This window comes from Myotis yumanensis, unplaced genomic scaffold, assembly GCF_028538775.1.
Source record: "Myotis yumanensis isolate MYYU_CA2020_CCGP unplaced genomic scaffold, mMyoYum1.0.hap1 SCAF_21, whole genome shotgun sequence".
NCBI lineage: Eukaryota > Metazoa > Chordata > Mammalia > Chiroptera > Vespertilionidae > Myotis > Myotis yumanensis.
This window is the reverse complement of record NW_027223772.1, coordinates 1,044,008-1,064,501: the sequence shown is the minus strand read 5'-3', so window position 1 is coordinate 1,064,501 and position 20,494 is coordinate 1,044,008. Positions and strand designations below refer to the sequence as shown.

Here is a 20,494-nt window from a genome sequence, read left to right as displayed (position 1 = left end):
TGAGACAATGTTAGAAGATCATACTTTTCATTCCAGGGCAATTTCTTATTAAGAAGTATTTACTATTGTACAAAATCATGGCTGATAAATGCAGTTTCCAATGTGGAATGTGCAATTTTAGGATTTGTTCTTTCTGATTTAGGGCTGACACCATTATTTAGAATAGTGATGACTCATGTCTAGGCCTGAAATCTGCTTTTCGTGGGTTTATACATCTTTCCCCTTGAATTGCACCAAAAATGGTTTTTTAATTGGCTTTAACTCATGCCCAATAAATTGGACGAAAATTGATTGCCTCAGTCATGTTTGGTTTAAAATTATTGAAGACTGCGCCATGAGTCAAATGAGTGCATGCGCGAGGGCAGCAGCACTTTATGTCCTCTGTTTATGACAAATAACTTGGCAAAATGATCATAACTCCTATCTAAAAGTTAACGTATGTTCACAATTTATAAAACTTGAAAGGTAGTCACAGATTAAAACACATGTTTAAAAATAAATTTCCTTTATTTTGGTACTCTTAGTCCCTTCTTTCCCAGTTCTACCAGTACTACGTATTTCATCATAATATTCCTATATTATAACATAAGTTTGCTATATTAATATATTATTAATTTATATATTTATTCTACAATAACTTCATTTGAGAATATAAAATATGAAATTATTTTGCAATAATATAAACATAATATCTGCACGTAGCTCTAGTTAGATTCTTGGCCATAATATTAGAATATTTTTTAAATGGCAAAATTAAATAAGTGAGGATGTTCAGACTGTATGATCCTATAAAGTTGAAACAGTGAGCCAGTTTCTCATTCTCTGAAGAGTGATTTTAAAGACAAAAATTAAACAAAATGAAAATTGATTAACTCAGGTGACTGTTTAGGGCATTGAAATAGCAATCCACTAAATGGTACCTGTCAGGAAGCCAGGTTTTGTTTCATCTCGTTATAATTATTTACTGTATTATGGTTTTCATTAATTTATATGACATAGAAATATAAGCAGATCACTTAAAAGAACTTTGCTAGTTGGGAATAAAGGTTCATTTTATGAGATTCTCCAAAAACTGTGGGAAAGAGTATAAAAACAGGGGGGGCGGGGGAGGATGATTAATTAAATGAAATAAAGAACGTCCCTTGGCTATAATATAGACAGGCAGTCAGTAAAGGACATTGTTGATGCTCTTATGTATAAGTAACATTAGGCAATTCTAATCGCATAGGAGAGTTACATATGATACTTAATTCTAAGAAACTGGTAAAGCAATTTCTGAAATTTTTCTCATTTTGCTCTATTACATTTATTTTTCCTATGTATTAAATCTCAAGATTTGTTTTCGTACGTGAATACGGTTTTCTTTATAAACTATAAAGCTCCAGGGCTACTAAATCTAAGTTGTCTTTTAAGAGGTCACTGATCCTCACCCACCTGGTGGCTACAGGGCTGCAGCTTGAGCTCATGAGCTATAAAGGTCCCCCCCGCCCGCCCACCCCAACACAAAACTGCCTGGTTTTCTGATTTATAAAACAGAATGCGTGTTCAGAATTTTTACAAACTGAATAATGCAGAAAGCATAAATAAAAAAAAGTAACCATAAGTCCAACTGTCATTACCCTTTAATAGCTGCCGCATAATGTTCTAGTTAAGATCCATTGCAGGATGTTTAATACTGACAACATTTCATGAAAATCTTTATGCCATTAAAATGTAAATATACGCTACCTGTTTTAACACTTCACTATATATAGTTATGGAGAAGACGTCTGAAAATTAAAATTTACAAAAGCTAAATAATTAAATTTCCTCAAACCCAAAATAATATTATGTGGAGGCTAGGATCTCTTAGGACATCTTGTATGACTTCTCAAAATCTTACTATATTTGAACTAATCATTTTAAAGAAGCAAATCATTTAATAATCGTTTTTCTCTCTCTTCCATTTGTCAACAAGAAAGAGCATGGCAAGACACGAGTATGATTACTTGCATTATAAAACAATCTAGTGTGTTACTCTGGCCAGTTTCTCAGTGGTTAGAGCGTCGGCCCGCAGACTGCAGGATCTCAGGGTTGATTCCCTGTCAAGGGCACATACCGTGGTTGCTGGTTCAATCCCCGGCCCTGGAGGCAACCAATCCATGTCTCCCTCTCACATCAGTATTTCTCCCTCCTGTCCTCCCTCTGTTCCACTATCTCTAAAAAAAAAATCAATGGAAAAAATATCTTCTGGTGAGGATTAAAAAAGCTTGTTAATTATAATATCTATTTTGCTTGTGCTTTTTTTCTCTTGCAAGTCTTAGGTCATCTTGAGTTTCTTTAGACTTTTACATCTGGAAAGTACCTTAGAGGTCATCTAATAAATAGTGGTTAAGGATTTGGGCCCTAGAAATGGACTACTTGGGGTAAGCTCCCGCTCTGTCCATTTCTAGTTGTATGATCTTGGGTAAATTATGTAACTTCCTCTGTTTCCTCATCTTTAAAACGATAGCATTGTTGTGAGGGTTAAATGATTTAATGCATGTAAAGCACTAAAATGCTGCCGAGTACCTAGTGTATATTCAATACTTGTTACCCATTATCATTATTACTAGTCCAGGCTTCGCCGGGGGAATCCCGAGGTTTAGTCACAGTGACTCGCTGAAGAGAATCAGCTGATTTGTGGGAGAAATAAGACTGCTTATTTCCGAAGGCTCACGTTTCCTTTCTCCAGGCCTAGGAACCTTAGCTCAGTGCCACAAGCTGTCCTTTCCTAGCAATGTTTACTGCCCCCCCCGCCTACCACCTCAGGCACAAAGAAAGGGGTTTCAGAGCCATCCACAGCTAAGCTAACTGCAGCCTCATGGGCTCTGGTTCCTGGTTTCACTTCCTCAGAGCTTAGGGGGCTTTTTGGCTTGAGAGTGTTATTTGTTCAGAACCCTAATACTTTTTGGCCATAAAACACTTTCATTGGTGTCAGTCTGTCCCCATCTCTGTTTGTCCCCTGCCCTCGCCACCTCATTCCAAGGAGCCTCAGTGTTTCAGACAGAAAGCCCCTTAACCCTCCTTCTGTCTTGATTCTGAGTCCTATCTCTGAGTCTTTCCCTGCTCGGCACATCCCAAATTTACACTTGTCAATAGATACATCCTCATGCGGTTGTTTTATGCCAACACTTTTCTCTGCTGGCTTTCAAGGCCCTCCGTGATGAGACTCTACTGTACCTACCCAACCTGATAGATAGCCTATGGCTTTCCAGGACTTTCCTCCACTACAGTGGGCCTGGTCTCCCCAAAGTTTTGCAGTTTTCACCCCAGAACCTCATTTCATTTGCTCTGCGCGCGCGCGCGCACACACACACACACACACACACACACAAAATACTTATATAAATGTCTTTTAAAGCTAGGAACTAAATCATCATAATATATATTAATATTTTCTTCTTTTATAAAAACCTTGTAAAGAGGCTCAAATTTTCATGTATCCTTTTGATATGACTAAGATGGAGACCCACCTCCCTTTTAGTATTCATTTTACATCTAGGAAATATTAGTATTCTAGAAAACATCAGTGCTCCATGAGTTAAATAATGAGCACTGACAGAAAAGAAAGGCTTTTCTTTTTATTGTCTGCACAAAGAATCTAGAAATATCAGCAAGAGGAAAAAAAGGAACTTCACAGTAAATTGTGTCAAAATAATTCAAGGAAATGTCTATTTGTTACTCAAACAGCTTAAACAGTCTGTAACACCATTCATTTATATTACATCTTCCAACCCATGTTTACAAAAACTGACATTTCAAACTACCATATCCTCTAATATTTCATACCAGAATAACAGTGGCCAAAGGAACAGAACATTATTTCTATTAGACATTATTCTCAGCCTTACAATGCACATAAATATACTCATTCAGAGAAAAGAGATTTTCTGTTTAGTCACATCGACATGAAGGGTTAAAGGGCTTGGGTGAAATGGCAATCAAGAACAGCTCTGGCTCTTCTGGGTGATGTATGTGTGTTTTTTCTTGGTGCTACTTACACTTCCCCATACAAGTCTGGCAGTCACATGACTGGGCTTGACTTTGGGTAGGTCAAGCTTGTCAATTACAAGGTACATTTAGGATACAGAGAGATGCCTACTGAATTTTAAAATAAAAACATTAAGCCTGTTTTTCCATTGTAACCTATGAATTTAGACATCCAAAAGTCAAGCTTTACTCTTTTATCAGTTTTCTTTTTTTCCAGTCCACATCTGTAGCTGCAGCTATGTTAATCCATTAGTATTATTTTGATAGTGTGTGTTTTACAAAGTCAAGTAGACATTATGTCTCCATTTTGTTTCAAAACAAAAAAAAACTATTATAAAAAGTATATTCTCCTGTGTCCTTTTATACAGTCTACTATATTCCTCTGGATATTTATTTTGATAGATTTTTCAGGCACAGACCACCACAGAAATAGAAAACTGGAGCAGAAAGCACTGTTAGCCTATGTAAATGGAGTAAATGTAGTAGCCTATAACAATATAGGTGGAGTTAGGTCATGAGCCTGGGGAGAGGTGAGTGATAAGGAGATTAAAATGGATTTCTTTTAAGGCCATAAAGAAAGAGTAACTTAAAATATCTTGCCTTAGAGTTAACACACAATTGTAAATAAGAATGCATAGATATATAAAATTGAATAATAAATTGTCTTTTGGCATAAAGTCAAGATGTTTTATTTGATTAGACCCTGATGGTATATATTTGACTCAACTTGATTTCAGCAAGTAATTAACTGAATTATAACCTATACTTAATGCCAAACACTAAAATTTTGAGACTGACTAAAAAGTAACAATGGCTATAATTAATGCCAAAAAGAGTAACACATTGAAGGAAGACTGATATTCAGGAAACATGTTCTCTAATCCTATTAATCTTACAAAATGTTACCTTAATTCCTAATGCCACTGTTATGCTCCTGAAAATGAGAAATCATTTATGTCCTTCCTTATCTCCTGGGTTTCAGTGATAAATATGTAACAGTGCATTGAGCTTTTTCTGATAAGAGGTACTATAAAATCCAAAGTGTTTTTATTATTATATCAATCAAATGGGATCTCAGTCTAAGTTGCTTTTTGAAGACCCACAACTTTTTATGGGTGAATCATGAAATTGTATTGGGAAATATATTGAAGCCACATAACAGGGTAGACAGAAAATTTTATGCTATTTGGGGCCTTTTAAGCTTGGTTACAATTAGAAATGTGAGAAGATATTTATCAGGTAGGATGTTAACAAGGGCAAATGACAACATTTAAGGGACAAAATATGAAATCAGAAATTCTGGCCTCATCAAATAAATGTGCTCAGTCATCATTTTTGTCCTCATCATCATAGTTACCATGTATCTACTGCGTCCTCTATCCCAGGAAGTTTGATTATTTTATACTCACATTACATTTAACCTCATAGTGATTTTAAATGAATCATTATCACCATTCATTTTATAGATCAGGAAATCAAGACTATAAAAGATAATTTGTCTAAGGCCCCACAGTGATGGAGTCAGGTTCAAATCTGGATGTATCTGAAGTAAAGACCTAAGCTCCTAACAATCTGCAAAACTGTAGCTCCTAGTAGAGTCATTCTATAGCAGCGGTTCTCAACCTGTGGGTCGAGACCCCTTTGGCAATCGAACGACCCTTTCACTGGGGTCGCCTAAGACCATCCTGCATATCAGATATTTACATTACGATTCATAACAGTAGCAAAATTACAGTTATGAAGTAGCAACGAAAATAATTTTATGGTTGGGGTTACAACATGAGGAACTGTATTTAAAGGGCCAGAAGGTTGAGAACCACTGTTCTATAGTTTCTATTTAAAGGACCAATTTTTGACAAGCTAAACTATTAAAAAACTTATAAAGATATATTGTACAAAACTTTAGAAAGATAAATAACAAAATCCAGACACATTGTGAAGATGTTTTAGACAACACGTTAATTTGAGTTGAACTGCCTACATTTTCCTTTTACTAGGATTTCCTAAGAAAGTAATCTGATTTCCTTTAAGCATTTAGTCTCTAATCTAATTGTATTATTCTGGCACATGATAGGCACTCAAAAGATGCTTGAATCAAACTGAAATGGAGCTTCTGTCAAAGATCAGAAATAAATATTTAGAAATAGGAGCTGGTTATGTATCCTTCACTTGACCCTCACCTGAAGATAAGTGTTACTTCTGAAAAGACATAATGAGTAGCCTGATTTTTCTTTTGGTAACAGAATTATAATCAGTTTTAAACAAAACTATTATAACTTTTAGATATTTCCAAGGCTTCCAATATTTTTGCCTTTATACATTATAGAGATACTGTTTGCCTTAGAAATCTATTAGCTCATTTCTAAAGAATAAATGATGGGAAATCGTTTTAAAAATAAAATTTGCATTTTTGGATTTTTTATTTTTCATCACTCATTATGGATTGCTATGCCTTTAGAAATCAAATATATCATTTGTGATAAAAATTAGGAGTGATTTTTAGAATAAATTCATGGTAAAATTTTTTCCTGTTCAATAATGAAATTTTTAAAATTATCTTTTAGTTTTGAAATATTATAATTTCAATTTATAGAATTCTTCTCAGATTTCAAACCTAGTAAGAGTGCATCTTTTAACCCTTATGCAAATTCTTATTTTACAAAAGTCCTACCTATTTTGATAAGGAATAACTTAAACTGTCCATTGAATGCAGATTTTCCAATTTAATTAAGGAAAACAAAAATAAAAATCATAGCTTGAGAGACTCATTAAACTGGCAATTCAAAATTGTTTGAATATTTCGAACAGGTAGAAAAATATCTGATTATCTGAAGATAATAGTATAATAAAGCCTAAAAGGCTACAATTCACAAAAGTAATACTTCTTCAATGCTTGTATAGTAGCCATGATTTTAACCAATATGAAAATATTATGGAAAATGGTGGTATGAAAGGGAAAAGTTAACTTACATAAAAATACATTTCTCTTGTTAAGGAATACATATAGCATTCCTTCATCCATACACTTGAATTAAAAAAAAAAAAACAAACACAACAGTTCTGTATTACAAGATATGAAGGACAAATACTTTTATAAAAAGTATTCAACATAAGTGTGTTTGAGATGTCATGACTTATATTTGTTTACCTGAATAATCAGATGACAACCTCAAATTGTAAAGGAATTGTTTTTTAATAGATCTCTATAGTTTAATAACTACTGAAACGTAGACTAGCATCTTAAATTTTTCCTCATCACATTTCCTGGCAAACTCATTTCTAATTCTTCCTCATCCCACTGTGATTTGAGCAGCCTTTATATTGTCAATTAAGTGCACTCTGACATCGATCAAAGTTTTGGGGTTAAACAAAGTAAAAACTGATTGATTTTCTAAAGCTGCATTAACTATGTGTTATCATCCGAAGGTACCTTTTTAGAAATGCTGCTGAAACTTAAAATATAAATGCTGTTGTGGAAAAATGGGATGCATCCTCTCATGCTTATGCACTGTTATAAACGTACACCAGTGAATTTACAATCTGCTCAGCTACCAAAAGAACAAGGTACAGTACCAAGTCCTTAGTGAATCAAGGTCACTGGCTCTGTTCTGATCATTGTGCGTTTAAAACTTTTTATGAAACATTTATTCAAATAATGCATAGAATTTCATGCCTCATGTTCATAACAGCAGACCAGGGTGTAATAAAAAGTCTGCTGCAACAAGCAGGTGGTGTCAAAATACACACCTGGAATTTGTTGTTTCCTGACTTAGCCCATAGTAATCACCTGGGTAAAGGGGGAGGGGTGATATAGGACTTCTTCCCCTAAGTAGCTAAGCAGATCCTTTTCTGTGGTTAACAACTTCTTAGGTTATTCTAAAACCACCCTGAAGTCTCTCTGGTGGCTCTATCACTTCAACAAACAAGGTCAAGTTAACCTCTAGTTGCTGGTAACTCCTCTGTATCTGGTTGGTCTGACTTTCTTACAACAAAAGGAAAACTTGAGAGTCCATTCAGAATCTGTTTCTAATGCTGTAGTAGAGAGCTTCCTGTGGCCCATGCTCTGAAAAAGACAGGATTCTGTTTTCAAGCAAATTGGTTCAAACTGTTCCTTAAGCTCTATTACCCCAAACTTCACACAACTTTATCCTTTTCAATTTTTTTTTTTATGCATCACAGCTATGACTTGGAATCATGACCAAAATGATATGTCCCTTTGCTCCTCCTCCTTACAGCTTCCCCTCCCCAAGTAATTTTTAAAACCGGTGGGCTTTTTCTCTCACTGCTCCACGCCCCCATTTAAAAAAAAAAAGTATCCCATTCCAGGCGCCCCCTCTCTGCCTGCCAAAAGCATTTTAATGACAGTTTACTTTAGCGGTCTGTGAGCAGACTGCTGCCTCTGCCACCTGAATTTCAATTTCTTAATTTACAGCCCAGATAAAACAGAATGGAGCAGGATCCGGGCTGCTCTCTACATTGGGTTGGCCTTATCAAGCGTGAAGTTTGGCGCATTGCAAACCTATTCAAGTGATTATCTGTTGAGGACCTCTCCAGCCATCTCCATCTCTGCAGCGGGCTGATAAGACAGCTGTTTCTCTCGCCGCGGTGTCTCCCCGGGCCTCAGTCTTCTCCTGATTCAGACTCCGCCTTTGTCCCCGTGCCCCCGTGCGGACACTTGCTCTGTGGGGCAAGGGTTTGATCTAAACACACGTGGGGGGAGGGGGTAAGTGTGAGTGTGTGAGAGCCGAGGAGGGAGGAGAGAAGAGGGGGAGGAGGAGGGAAAGGTTAGAGAGCGCAGGGGGGTGGGGGCAGGGCTGCCTGGCGAGCGCCGTTGATAGCTCTGATGGACTGGTTGCTCAGCCCGGCTTTATTATTTCAAATTAGACGTGCATCGCACACAAGTGGAAACATAAATCTTCAATATAAGTCAGAGCCTCGGAGCCTCGGAAGCAGAAAAACCGTTCCTTCCCAGGTCCGGGGAAAGGGGCAGCGAAATGACTGCCACCAGCGGAGACAGATGGTTTCCTCTAACTTTGGAAACGGCTCTTTTTAATTACGTATATTAATTTTACATGAGAGGTATGGGCTCCAGGAGGAGGCTCGGGGAAGGCTGTGAGCATCCCTGAAAGGAACGGACACAAAGCCCTGATTTGTCCTTTCTCACCTCCAGCTTTTCTTGCCTCACCTGGTCGCCTGCACCGCCCTTTGAAGTTCAGGGAAGACGCGGGTTTATCCGGATAAAAGTTACTGCGGAGGAAAAGGGGAGGAAAAGAAATATGAGGACTTTTTTTTTTTTTTTAAGGAGCTTTTGTACATAAATGATCGTCGATCCGAAGCTGAGAATGTATTTTCTGAGACACCCTGGGGCACGTGCAACAGATCTTAGTCTGAGTCTCTGCAGGCGAATCACCTGCAGGAGAATGAACCTCAGACACATGTTACCCCGAAAAAAAGGTGTGTGGGGGTGGGGCGTAGGGGGGGACAAGATACTCTGGTGGCAAAGATTTACCGCGTCACTAGTTTGCATTTTTAAAAACATTTAAATAAACAATTCACGTGTCTTTACGTGTAAACAGTAACCCCAGGATGTAGGGGGAATTCTCTCTGCGTCTGCTCTTGGGAGTCCTTTCTCTCCAACAGGAGTTTAAAGAGAAATGTAAAGAGAAAGTAAAGTCTGTGTGTGATCCTGCTCCCGGCCGCCCCTGGCACTGTCCCTAATGGAAAGTGTTTGCAATAGAAAGGGTCTTTCACAAAATAGTCTGGGAGGTCACTCACCTTCGGATAAAAGGCTTGGCCCCTCGGCCAGGAGGCGGCGGGAGCCGGGAGAAGAAGAGTGGGGGGAGGGGAGCAAGGGTGGGAGAGTAGGCGTTTTTTGTTGCGATGCTCGCTGGGAATTTCGAGGACTTCAGCAGACTTTTGGATGACTACCTGGATTTGCGTTTATATTGCCTGACCGCTGTGATGACCGGCAGGCTCAGCGGGGCAAGGGGGTGCATGGCCAGGGGACCGTGGAGGGTGTGCAGCGAGTTCCCGGTTCTTACCCTCCTGGCGGTTTGTCACGATGGCCGGGTCCTAGCAAAAGCCAGCCCAAGTCAAAACAAACGTGGGTCCGCTGAGTAGGACGGCCTTGTCCTTAAAGTCTGTGTAATGAATCCTTCCCAAGAATTCCAGTTTCCGCGTCTCCAGGAAGTGGCCGAAAACACTATCAGACTTTGCCATCCTCTGTTCAGGATCTGCTAGTCTCTGTCCATGGTGCTAATCCCTGCTTCATTCTCTGGCCTGGCTGCCACGATCTATTTAAACTCACATTGCTGTCAATTTTCTCCATAACTTTTTTTTCCTGTTATCTAAACTGCGGAAGGAAACTTGGCATACTTCTTTAATAATAAATAAAAGCGTAATCATCAAGCTATAGAATAGCTATATTTCTCACACAGGCATAAAACTGCCACATGTCCAACATCATGAGCCACAGACCCCAACAAACAGCCCAACAGAGTAACACTCAGTATTTTTATTAAGCTGAGAGGGCATAATGTTTGGAATTATTGCCCTACACCAAACATTGTAAACTCATATAAATAGCTTCTCTGTTTTACTTTATTTTAAAAAGTTACAATAGTGGTTTACAGTGCCCTTTATCATAAAATGCTAAAATCACTGCCCCCCCTACACACACTAATATAAGGAGGTTATTTATCTTAAAAGACATTACCCACAATACTTTATGAGTATATCTGTAATTGACTTTTTCTTTATAAAGAAAATTTGTAAAATAACGAATTTATACATTTTCAGCTTTGAGAACCATTCTTTTGGCAACTTTCTCCACAGCAAACTTTTTCTCTAAGCTCTCAGTGGCTCTCTAGTTCTTGCCCTTCTCTGCTACAGTTTAAAATTATCCCAAGGACTTTGAAAAGATATCAGAGCTAACATGACAATCGAAACTGAAATGTCTTTTAAGTGCTTTTCTAATGCAAAGTATGAACTAAGAGGGTTTGATTACAGTGGTTTAATGTGGGGTGTGATGTGTACACATCGTTTTTATTAATTGCAAAATAGAATGTTAATATTTCAGGCTATGACAACATGAATTCAAAGGGAAATCTACACCCAGATAGCATTTGTATTAAAGTGGCTATGCTCAGTTTTTATTGTTAAAAATTGAAAAAACCCCACATGTTACTTATGATATATCTATCCATTTAAAAGTTTCTAAACTTAAACATTTTGGGTTTTTTTAAGGATGTAAACTAGTATTTTAAGATATTTTCAGTGTCTTAAATAATTAACTATTTTTTCTACAGAGAAAAAAAATAACACACTGAAAATGACAACATTTTGAGAAATATTTGCTTTTCTGCCCAAAGTGATAAAAGCATAGACAACCAAGCCACAGAATTTGGCATTTGGCATTTAAAAACTTTTGTTTTTATGCATTTTGTTTTGTGCATTTGAATGGGCAAGTTTACTACTTTCCATGTAATTTAATTAACTACATAACATGCACACTAGATTTTCATCACCCTACACCACACCCAGCTTTTCCTATCCACCTCCCCCAATCCTTTTGGAAATATATCACTGCAGTTTACAAGATCTTTCTTGTGGATACAATCATGCATTAAAAAATTAAAACTAAGTATTAATTTCCACCCAGTTAGAACACAGTCATGTAATTGTAAGTTAGTGGTAAATATTTTCTTCAAAGTGCTAAGAATATTGCATGAACACATGCAACTAATACAACATTTTTTTTCCAATATGAATTTAAGAGCATGTTAACAAGGAGAAAAGGCAAGTCACTTCATAGATAAGTCTGACTGAACGGTACTATTTGTTTACCCAAATTGTATTTCTCTGTATTGAGCTGGAGTGAGGGGATGGGTTGAAAGAGGATGACAACAAACCCAATCTTCCAACTGTGTATTCACACAGTTATTATTCTAGACAAGGTGAAGCCTTTCCTTTCTCTTCATTTGTGCTTCCCTCAGCCCACTGACTCCATTTCTTTAAACTGCTTTTCTTCTTCTCATGAGTTTTACCCAGGTCTATCGAATAGTTTTCAGTTGAAATTAGGAACACAAGCCTGATGTTACATAAAAAGTGGGGGCAGGGATTAAAGCCTGATAATAAATGCTAATTATAAGAAAACACAGATTCAGGCCTTGTTTTTCAACCTCCAGTTATTATCATGCAAAGTAATACAACTCAGACATACTATACAGCCTCCTTGGGAGAGAAACAGGTCTTCTGTTCTTTACCATTAATCATTTATCAATACTCAAGGACACTCTCAAGAAACGCTGATTACTTCACCCCTCCCTTTCTAGTCATCTTGCTTTGTGGCTATCTGTCCCTCTTCCCTCCATCCCATTCCACCCTCCTGCAATCTCTTACCTGTGACTCCTCTTTCCGGCATTTTTCAAAGATAGTGCCTAGTAGTGAATGAACAGGTAAAGGAATCCCTTTTAGAAAGGCTTGAGCTCCTAGAGATGATATGTTACATTGCATAAGTAATGTAAGTTCTTTCTAGGAAGTTGGAGCTATCTTTCAAGATTGAAAGGAGAAATTCAAGCTGGAAAAGAACCCAGGCCAAGTGGGTAGCGTCTTTACTTATATACATCAAGTGGGTCCTGAGGACCACACTTTCACTTGGAGGAAGAAATAAATGCCATGGAAAAAAAACTGTCTTTCAGCTTCCCCAATATTATTAAAATATGGGGTCTAACAGAGTAGTCTTCATCTATAAAGCAGAAGTGTTGAAAGCACTTGGTCTTCTGGTTAAACTTTTTAATCCTCAGAGGGAAGAACCCAGATAAAGGCATATCTTTACTGTCAGCAATACATGTGTGGTCCAAGAAGTGTATCGCCAACAAATGAAGAGGCACGCCTTGTTCTAATTTTATATACAGCTGCTCTTTTTGAGAGTCATCATACACTTCAAAGCGAAGGACCTTAGCTCAGTACCCCTTTTCCTGCCCTGGATGCTTATCCTACACTTTTCTATTCTAATAGGAAGCGAAAGCTAATCCAAGTCGTGCAGCTTTATTTAAAAGCATTTCTGACTCCATCCTTATCCTAAAAGGATGTTTTAAAATATATACTAAACACGAGAGCTGTACTATGCATATCTTAAAATAGAGAAAGACACAAAATTAACTAATATCTAATACAGAATACTGGAACACAAATAGAAGGGGAAAAAAAAGCATGCGGGCAAGGAATGGATGCACCTTCATCCCTTTCACTCAGATCAAAGAGAGGGAGCTCTCAATGACTCATACATACCGGACAGAGTTTAATGCTATACAGAAAACGTGCCATAGGATGAGGCAAAGGAAACGAGTCTTTCGGAAGCAGAAAGATTGAGGAGGAAAGGAGATCGTGCCACATCGCAAACTCTGACAGTACAGTTCCAACACTCCCACACTGCTCTCTCTCCATCTCTCTCTTTTTTTGCTTCTTGCATTTCCCTTCGCCGCCAGTGTGAAGTGTGTACCGCCCCGCACAACTTACCTTGAAACGGGACTCCATTGAGCTCTGGAGAGTGGCACCAGCTCCTAACCAATCCCCTTCCGGGGCTTCGCCGGGGCCGCCTCTGTGGGAGCGTCTGGACCAATCAGAGCCCCGGGGAGATGAGCAAGTTGCGTTGTGGCGCGAGTCGGCGTATACTTCCGCGCGTGCCGCCCGGGATAGGAGCCTGGCCGAGCAGCTGCACAGCCGGCAGTGCGGAGGCAGAGCAGGGGTTGGTGATACGGTGCTATAAATCCTGGGTCCAGTCCACCTCCCTCTTCAGGCGTCCTCCCCCGCGATCGCTGTTCTCAGTTAGAGATGCAGCAGCTCACTCCTGTAGCGACCTACTAAAAAAGCAGCCAGGAGAAAGACATCGTCTTTTTTGAGGAAAAAAACCCAAAACGTTCTTTCGTCTCTTTTCTTTGTTCCTCCGTTTGTTTTTCTTGCCCCCCTTTTTTTTGTTTAGCTGAGCGGCAATAGGAGGCTAGCCTCTCCGTCTTTTTAAACTCTCTTTTTAAGTTTCCCCTCCCCTTTCATACATTTTTTTTCTTTCTTTCTTTCTTCTTCGCCATTTCTTTTAGCGTTGGACTTTGGGGGTCGAAAGCATTTCTTTTGATTTGCTTCTTTTAAGCCGAGCACAGTTTAGGTCTCGTGCTGTCTTAAGAGAACTGCCCAGCAGCTTCTTGCTCATCCTTATTGGGAGAACTGCACCGTTACTTAAAAAACACACACACACACAAAAACCTTAAGGGAGAAAGGTAAGTTTCGGTTCGGTTTCTTTAATCATTAGTTGCAGCGATGCGCTGGCAAACCCAGAAAACCTGTAAGTGAGCGGAATATGAAGTTAATGGCACATGTTTGTCTCATTTCGAAGCGAGTGCTCTGCTTTGTAATTCTGGAGAGCTAGACTCCGGAGAAGGGGGACGCATGCTTGACGTACTGAGTATTTGCAAATGCCAGGGGCAGGAATTTCGGTGGTAAATGTGGCCGGGGTCGCGCAGGAAGGAGGTGGGAGGGGGGTTACAATGGAAGTCGAGATGCGGAGTGAGCCTGGGGATTGATTGGAAGTTCATTTCGTGGGAAGACAGGGATCACTTGGGTGATGGGGAACGCATGCCTCTACTTTCGCAAAGCAACCAGAGGACCGGAGAGGCTCAAGTGCCATTAAGGATCCTTAGGAGCCTGGACTTGCAGATGATTAGACCAGCGAAAACCCCAGACTTAATTGCATTAGCCAGACAGCGTGTGCCGGGGAGATGGGATCACCGGATGGAATGTAGATGCCGCACCAGGCAGTTGTAGTTGTAGTTGACGGAGAAAGTACCTGCCGCCTTAGGGCTGGGGCTGGGGCGGATAGGAGCTGTCAAAACTCGTCATTGCCTTAGGTGTGCGGGCTCGCACGCATGGGCGCCCATGACCGTGGTTCGGTCGTAGAAGAAGGTGGCTAATTGGGGGGGGGGGGGGGGGGGCGAATCCTTAAGCCTGTGCCGGATCTGAGATTCCCTTTGTTCAGAAAAGAGTAAATAAGATCCTTGGAGCTGTGTCTGTTGGAGTGGCGGCTGCCCGGGAGCCTCGCGGCGGTGGGCGCGGGGACGCGGATTGCAAGCCCTGTCCTTGGTCCTACGCGGTTGACTTCGCCTTTGGGGCGAGGGGGGAACCCCTTCGAGCCGCCAGGCTTCGCAGCCACCCCGGGAGCCGGCGCAGCTAGGTAGGTAGCTAGCTCCCATCTCCTGCCTGAACCACTCACCCCCGCCCTTTCCCGAGGAGCTATTGTTGAACTGACGCCGGGAGGAAGATGGTTGGGGATGAGACGCTAGGAGAAGACACATGCTTCCTTTGAACTTCCGCGATTTCCCAGGGTTTAGGAGAAACCAGCTGGCTTTCTACCAGGAAACAGAGCACCCGGGGTAGAGGTGGGCCAGGGGGAGGATGTTGGCAGGGCGGGGAGGGCGCAGGGGATGGTGGCGGCAGTGAGCGAGGTGCTGCCTTTGCCTGAGCGAAGTTTAAATAATTGGCACGAGGGAGTGTGGGGAAGCGTGTGCGTGAGAGCGCCCGTGTGGTGCGTGAGAGGAAGAGGATGGGGGGAAGGTACAAAGCCGGCTGGGGTTATTATTTTTTTGCTGCTCTCCACCCCACCCACCCCACCCACCCCTCCAGGGTCGAAAAGCCAATGCGCGGCCAGCCTGCTCTCGACTCCACGCTGCCACCTCCGGGGCGGTGGCGGTGGGGGGAGGGGGGGCGGCTGGGGATGTCAAGGTGGCAGTGCCCACCGTGGAGCTCCGCGGCGAACCGGACCTCGAGTGGCCATTGTTGCTTAATTTATGCCCAGCACGTTGCTGCGTACCCACCTATTTCACGTCTGTAAAGAATTAACACGAGAGCTATACAACTGTGGCAAATTGGAGGTTGGATGTGTTCCCCGTTTTCCATTTTCAAGCACGGGTTAGCGAAACTGATGTGGAGGCTGGGTATTTTCTCTGGTAATTACCAGCTGGCTGTATTGTGGCGAGAGTGAGAGAAAGAGTCGATCATTTAGTGTTTACTCCTAACACTGCTGCACCGGGTTGGATGTCTCTGTACTTTTCTCCCCCAAATGCACGGGTTCTCTCTCCTCCCCTACTCATGCACAAAAACTGTGGGTTAAGATTCTAACCCTTCAGCCCTTCCCCACACTCCTATTTGTTTTACTCATCTCTGGATGTTGGGAGTGGGAGGGAGATGGAGGTACTTAATGTTTTAGGCCTACACTGCAATCTAAAAAAAAAAAAAAAAAATGTAGGCTTGGAGTGGGGGAGGGGACAAAGCAGACAATGGTAACCAAAGGAATTTTCCTAATTGGAAATCGGCTTTTAAAGGTCAGGGAAATGGTGTGCCTGTTTGGGGGATTGGAAGGGCTGGGAATCTGTTTGGTCTCATAAGGCTTCGTTGGTAAAATGGCTTCTCACATGGGGCATCTAACATATTTCTCGGCATCTGAGCAAATAAGTGCGCAAAAACCCGAAAATGTTGAGTGCTTCAAAGTTGCCTTCTGGGGGATATTTAAAAATTTAACCATCTCTCTTCGTTATTGCTGTCATTCCCTGGGTCTGTCTTACACCTGGCACCACTCCATCCCCTTTCTCTCTCTTCACCAAGTGCGTGGGCACCCCACTTTGTAAAGCTGTCCTGTTCTGGAGTTTTGCACTAGAACGCAGTTTGCAGGCCGAAGTATTTTGGAAGACTTGTAAAACTGAAGGGAGAGGTTTCCTATAACTTCAAGAAGTCAGCTTTAGGAAGTAGGGCGTAGGGCATTCTAAGAGGTTTAGGCTTGGATTGGCAAATCTGTAGGCCCATTTTTTTTTTTATTTTTTAGCCTAACGTTTGGAAACATGCATTTTTAGCAATCCTGCCTGCCTGCTATGAGAACATTATAATTAACTTTTTAGAGGGAGGTCAAAGAGGTGCAGGCGCTTTGAGCACTTCCCCCAGGAACCCCTACAAAGTCAATTAAGGTCATTGAATTGCAAATCAGATTTGCAATTCAATGACCTTATGCTTATATAGAATCAGCTATTTTTGATGTCCCCAGCCTGGGTCCCCCAAACTGAGGAATGGTCTGTTTCCATTTGGTGGGTGGTTGAGCCTCCTAGTTTACTATGCGTGATTTGAGAAGCAGGCAAGTTAGCCTCCCTGGCCCCCCACCCTGGGTTAGAGGAGGCCGCCCCCCTTCTTCCCCAGCTCCGCCCGTCGCGTGGGGGCGGGGAGCGCTGGGCGCCCTTAGCGGACCTTGCTGCATCAAACCCGCATCATGCCCTTGAAGCTGTAACCTCGGTCGGTCACATTCTTGCAGCGACTCAGTGGCCCACTGTTCAGTTCCTCTCTTACCTTCTGCGATTTCAGGTAGGTATGACAGGTGATATTTTTAAATGTAGTTTTTTTTTTTAAGGGGGGAGGGTTAAGACAGAAGCCTTTGCAAGAAAAACAAAGAATCCAAACCAAGCCACCCAACACGACAGGTGCTCTGGTAATTAAGCGGCTGAGCAGGTGTAAAAACGTGCTCCCGCCGCGTGGCTGGGGCGGGCCGCGGGGGGTGGGGGGTCGGTTTTAACTCCCAGTCGTGGGGCAGAGTCTGAGGACACGCACAGGTTTTTCTTGGGAAAAGCGATTGACCCAGGCGTGGAGGCAGGCCAAGGCAAGGTGGACGCCCCCTCGGTGAAGAGTTGGCCATTTCTGGGACTCCGTGGCGGGAGGTGGAAGGTAGCGGGGGAGGGGGGGCGGGCGTTGGAAGGTGCAGTGAACAGCAGGCAGACATATAGTCGAGTGCAGGATTTCCTGTTTTGCGTTTGAAGCAGCGTATAGCACCCCACACAGGTATTCTGGGCTTATTTGAACATCAGATTACATCTAAAGAGGCGGAGATGGGCAGCGGGGCTTTAGCCAAGGGCCAGGATCCTTCAGCCGTAAAGTAGTGGGAAAACAGAGCTTTAAACTCTGCTTGGAATAAATGTGCATACATGTAGGTATGTGTGTGTATACATTTGATACATACGTATCAATCAATGTAACGCCCCGAGAATCGCTCTGGCTGTCCTCGAGCATCCGGAGCCTCGGGGTTTAGAAACTTGAATCCGGAATCTGCCGCCACTGGGCGCAGACGATCCCCGCTGCCGGCGGAGCCTGGCCGGGAGTTGGCTGAAAATCGGGAGGGACCCGCGGGGGACGGAGAAGAGCTACCGCTGCCGGGTGTCTTCTCCCCAGGACTGACTCGTGGGGCGGCTGGGCAGGGCACGCGCCGGTGGCGCCACGAACTCGCCGCCGGCCCCGCCTCCTGGCCGGCTTCCCGGCAAGCCCCTCCCCGCCCGCTACAAACAGCGGGACGCGGCCCCGGGCGGCGGAGGCAGCTGCCGGCGGGCGAGGAAGCCGGTCGGTCGCGGGTGGGGCGGGCGTTCCTCCAGCTTCCAGTCCGCCTTCCCGCCACCCCAAGACTCGGGGACCGGGGACGCCGCCTTCGCCACCACCCCCGCCTCTCTGCGGAGCCCGCGCAGTGACTCCTCCGAGGCTGTGCCGAGGACCCTCGGCTCGGGCCATTGCAGCTGCTGCTCCCGCTCGTAGCAGGCAAGTGAGGGGGGAGTGGGGCAAGGCGGGGGGGCGGGGGTGGGGGCTGGAAGGGAGGGCACGCGCCGCGTCCCAGGTCTGTTTAGACGCCGCCGAGGCTCCGGTCTGTGCAGGCGCAGCATTGCCTGGGAGTCGGGGCGCTGGGCGGGAAGGCTGGCGAGGGCTGCGGAGGCTGTGCCCGCGAAGTTCCTAGAGCTCGGCCCCTGGCGGTGGGTGTGCCGGGAATTGGGCGCCTCGGGAGGTGGCACCGCCCCTCTGGGGGGCACAGGCTGGTTGGGGGCGGCGGGAGCCGCGCGGGGCCGGTGGCGGCGCGGAGCGTGCACGGGCGCGGACGTGCGCGAAACGGCCGCGTGTAGCGCGAGAACTGCGCCCGGACGCAGGTGAGTGTGTTGGAGCGGACAGGGGCCGGGGGCTTTTCCAGAACCAGGGCCGGGTTCCTCGGGGGGCCCGGCAGCCCGCTGGGTCGGAGGCTGTGCGCACTCCGGCCAGGTGGTGCCTGGTGGTGCCTGGTGGCGTGCCCACTGGGCACAGCGCCTCCTCGCGCGCGCATCTTGGAGCTCCCAGGGCGTCTTGGGACTTGGAGCGGCCACGCAGGGCGAGGAGGTGGCATGGGAAGGTGGCAGAGCCAAGAGGATCTCCGAGCTGCTCTCCCCCCTGGCTTGGACGGTGTTAGGTGAGGCCAGGGGCAGCCCCGCGACGTCGCAGCCCGAGGTCAATTGCCCAGTTCGCTTCCCAAATTGCGCACCAGGAGTGCACGGGGAAGGCGGCGCGGAGCGGAGCGCTCTGGCCGCAGGCGAGGCAGACTCAGGGCTTGGGTATGCTCTTGGAGGGGAGGCGGCAGCTGCTCCTCCGCCGGGGAGCACTGGCCAACTGCGGCCCGCGCACCGACAAAGTGTGTGCGCTGGTGACATTGGTGGAGTCACCGGAGGACCAGCGTCGTTTCACCAGCAGGTGCTCCTCCGGTGGTGGTGATAGTGACCAGCAAACAGCCTTTCCAAGGCGTTTCTTTAAAAGCATACTTGTTATCCTAGAGGGCTGGAGCTGGAACCTAGATGTGAGCTGTGAGTGTACTGTCCAGATGGTCATTGAAAATCGCTTTTTAAAAGATCATCTTCATGATAAAATTTTCATCTTTTCTGAAAATGTGAGGAAAGGGGAGGGTTGGTTACCAACTGTCTACGCTCCTTTCTCCCCTCCCCATAGAATGGTGCTTAACAAGGCCAAATGCCTCCGGCAAGGACAAAGACCTTTTTAAAAACTTAAGTTTTTGGTGGACCTACCCATAATAATCCTATCTTTTTAAAAACGTAGCTCAACCCCCAAACTTACAGCAAATAAGTCCATTTAAAACCACTCGAATGCCAGTTGGGTGTAATTTCCCCATGCTCTTAAGAAAAATTGATTTGCTTGAAATACTGTTTAGTCGCCCTTGAAGACAGTTTTCTCAAGAATCATTTTCCTAGAGTCGTCTGGATTTTTCCTTGAGCTAAGGTAGTCCTTTCCTGCGGAAGCTGACCTGGATCTCCATTTTGGTGAGCGGGCTGGGACAAGCTTTACTGGATCTACTTTCTCCTCCGGACCTTGGGATCCAGAAATGGTGACTGTTTTGTTGGGTGGACTGGCATGTCACTGCATTTGCCTTGGGCCTTTTCTTTATAAGAGGTTTGTAGAAATGTTGATTTAACACTGCTCAGGTGGGGGAGTGCATACTAAGAGACAGTGCCCTTGGAAATGGGAGAAGTGAGGGGAAGGGAGGGCATGCAAAAAACATCTGGACGATAATGGCTGGGGTGGGGTAGGAAAAGTTAGGTTATGAAGAAACACATTACCTCCAGTTTCCTAGGATTCCTCTGATTTTTTTTTCTTTTCCTTC

General features: G+C 43.7%; 1 protein-coding gene across 9 annotated transcripts in view; it reads left to right on the top strand.

The window, feature by feature from the left end:
- Positions 1-20,494, top strand: part of ELAVL2 (ELAV like RNA binding protein 2) — a 163,650-nt gene that overhangs the window by 10,451 nt on the left and 132,705 nt on the right. For 4 of the 9 annotated variants that reach the window (XM_070400849.1, XM_070400848.1, XM_070400846.1 and 1 more), the window contains exon 1: positions 13,788-14,285. The exons of 1 other annotated variant lie outside the window; for it this stretch is intronic. The gene's annotated coding sequence lies outside the window, so the exon portion shown is untranslated. Of the gene's footprint in view, positions 1-13,786; positions 14,286-15,166; positions 15,236-17,388; positions 17,407-20,494 lie in introns of those variants that run through there. 4 more of the 9 variants (XM_070400847.1, XM_070400843.1, XM_070400850.1 and 1 more) reach the window with 4 other exon arrangements.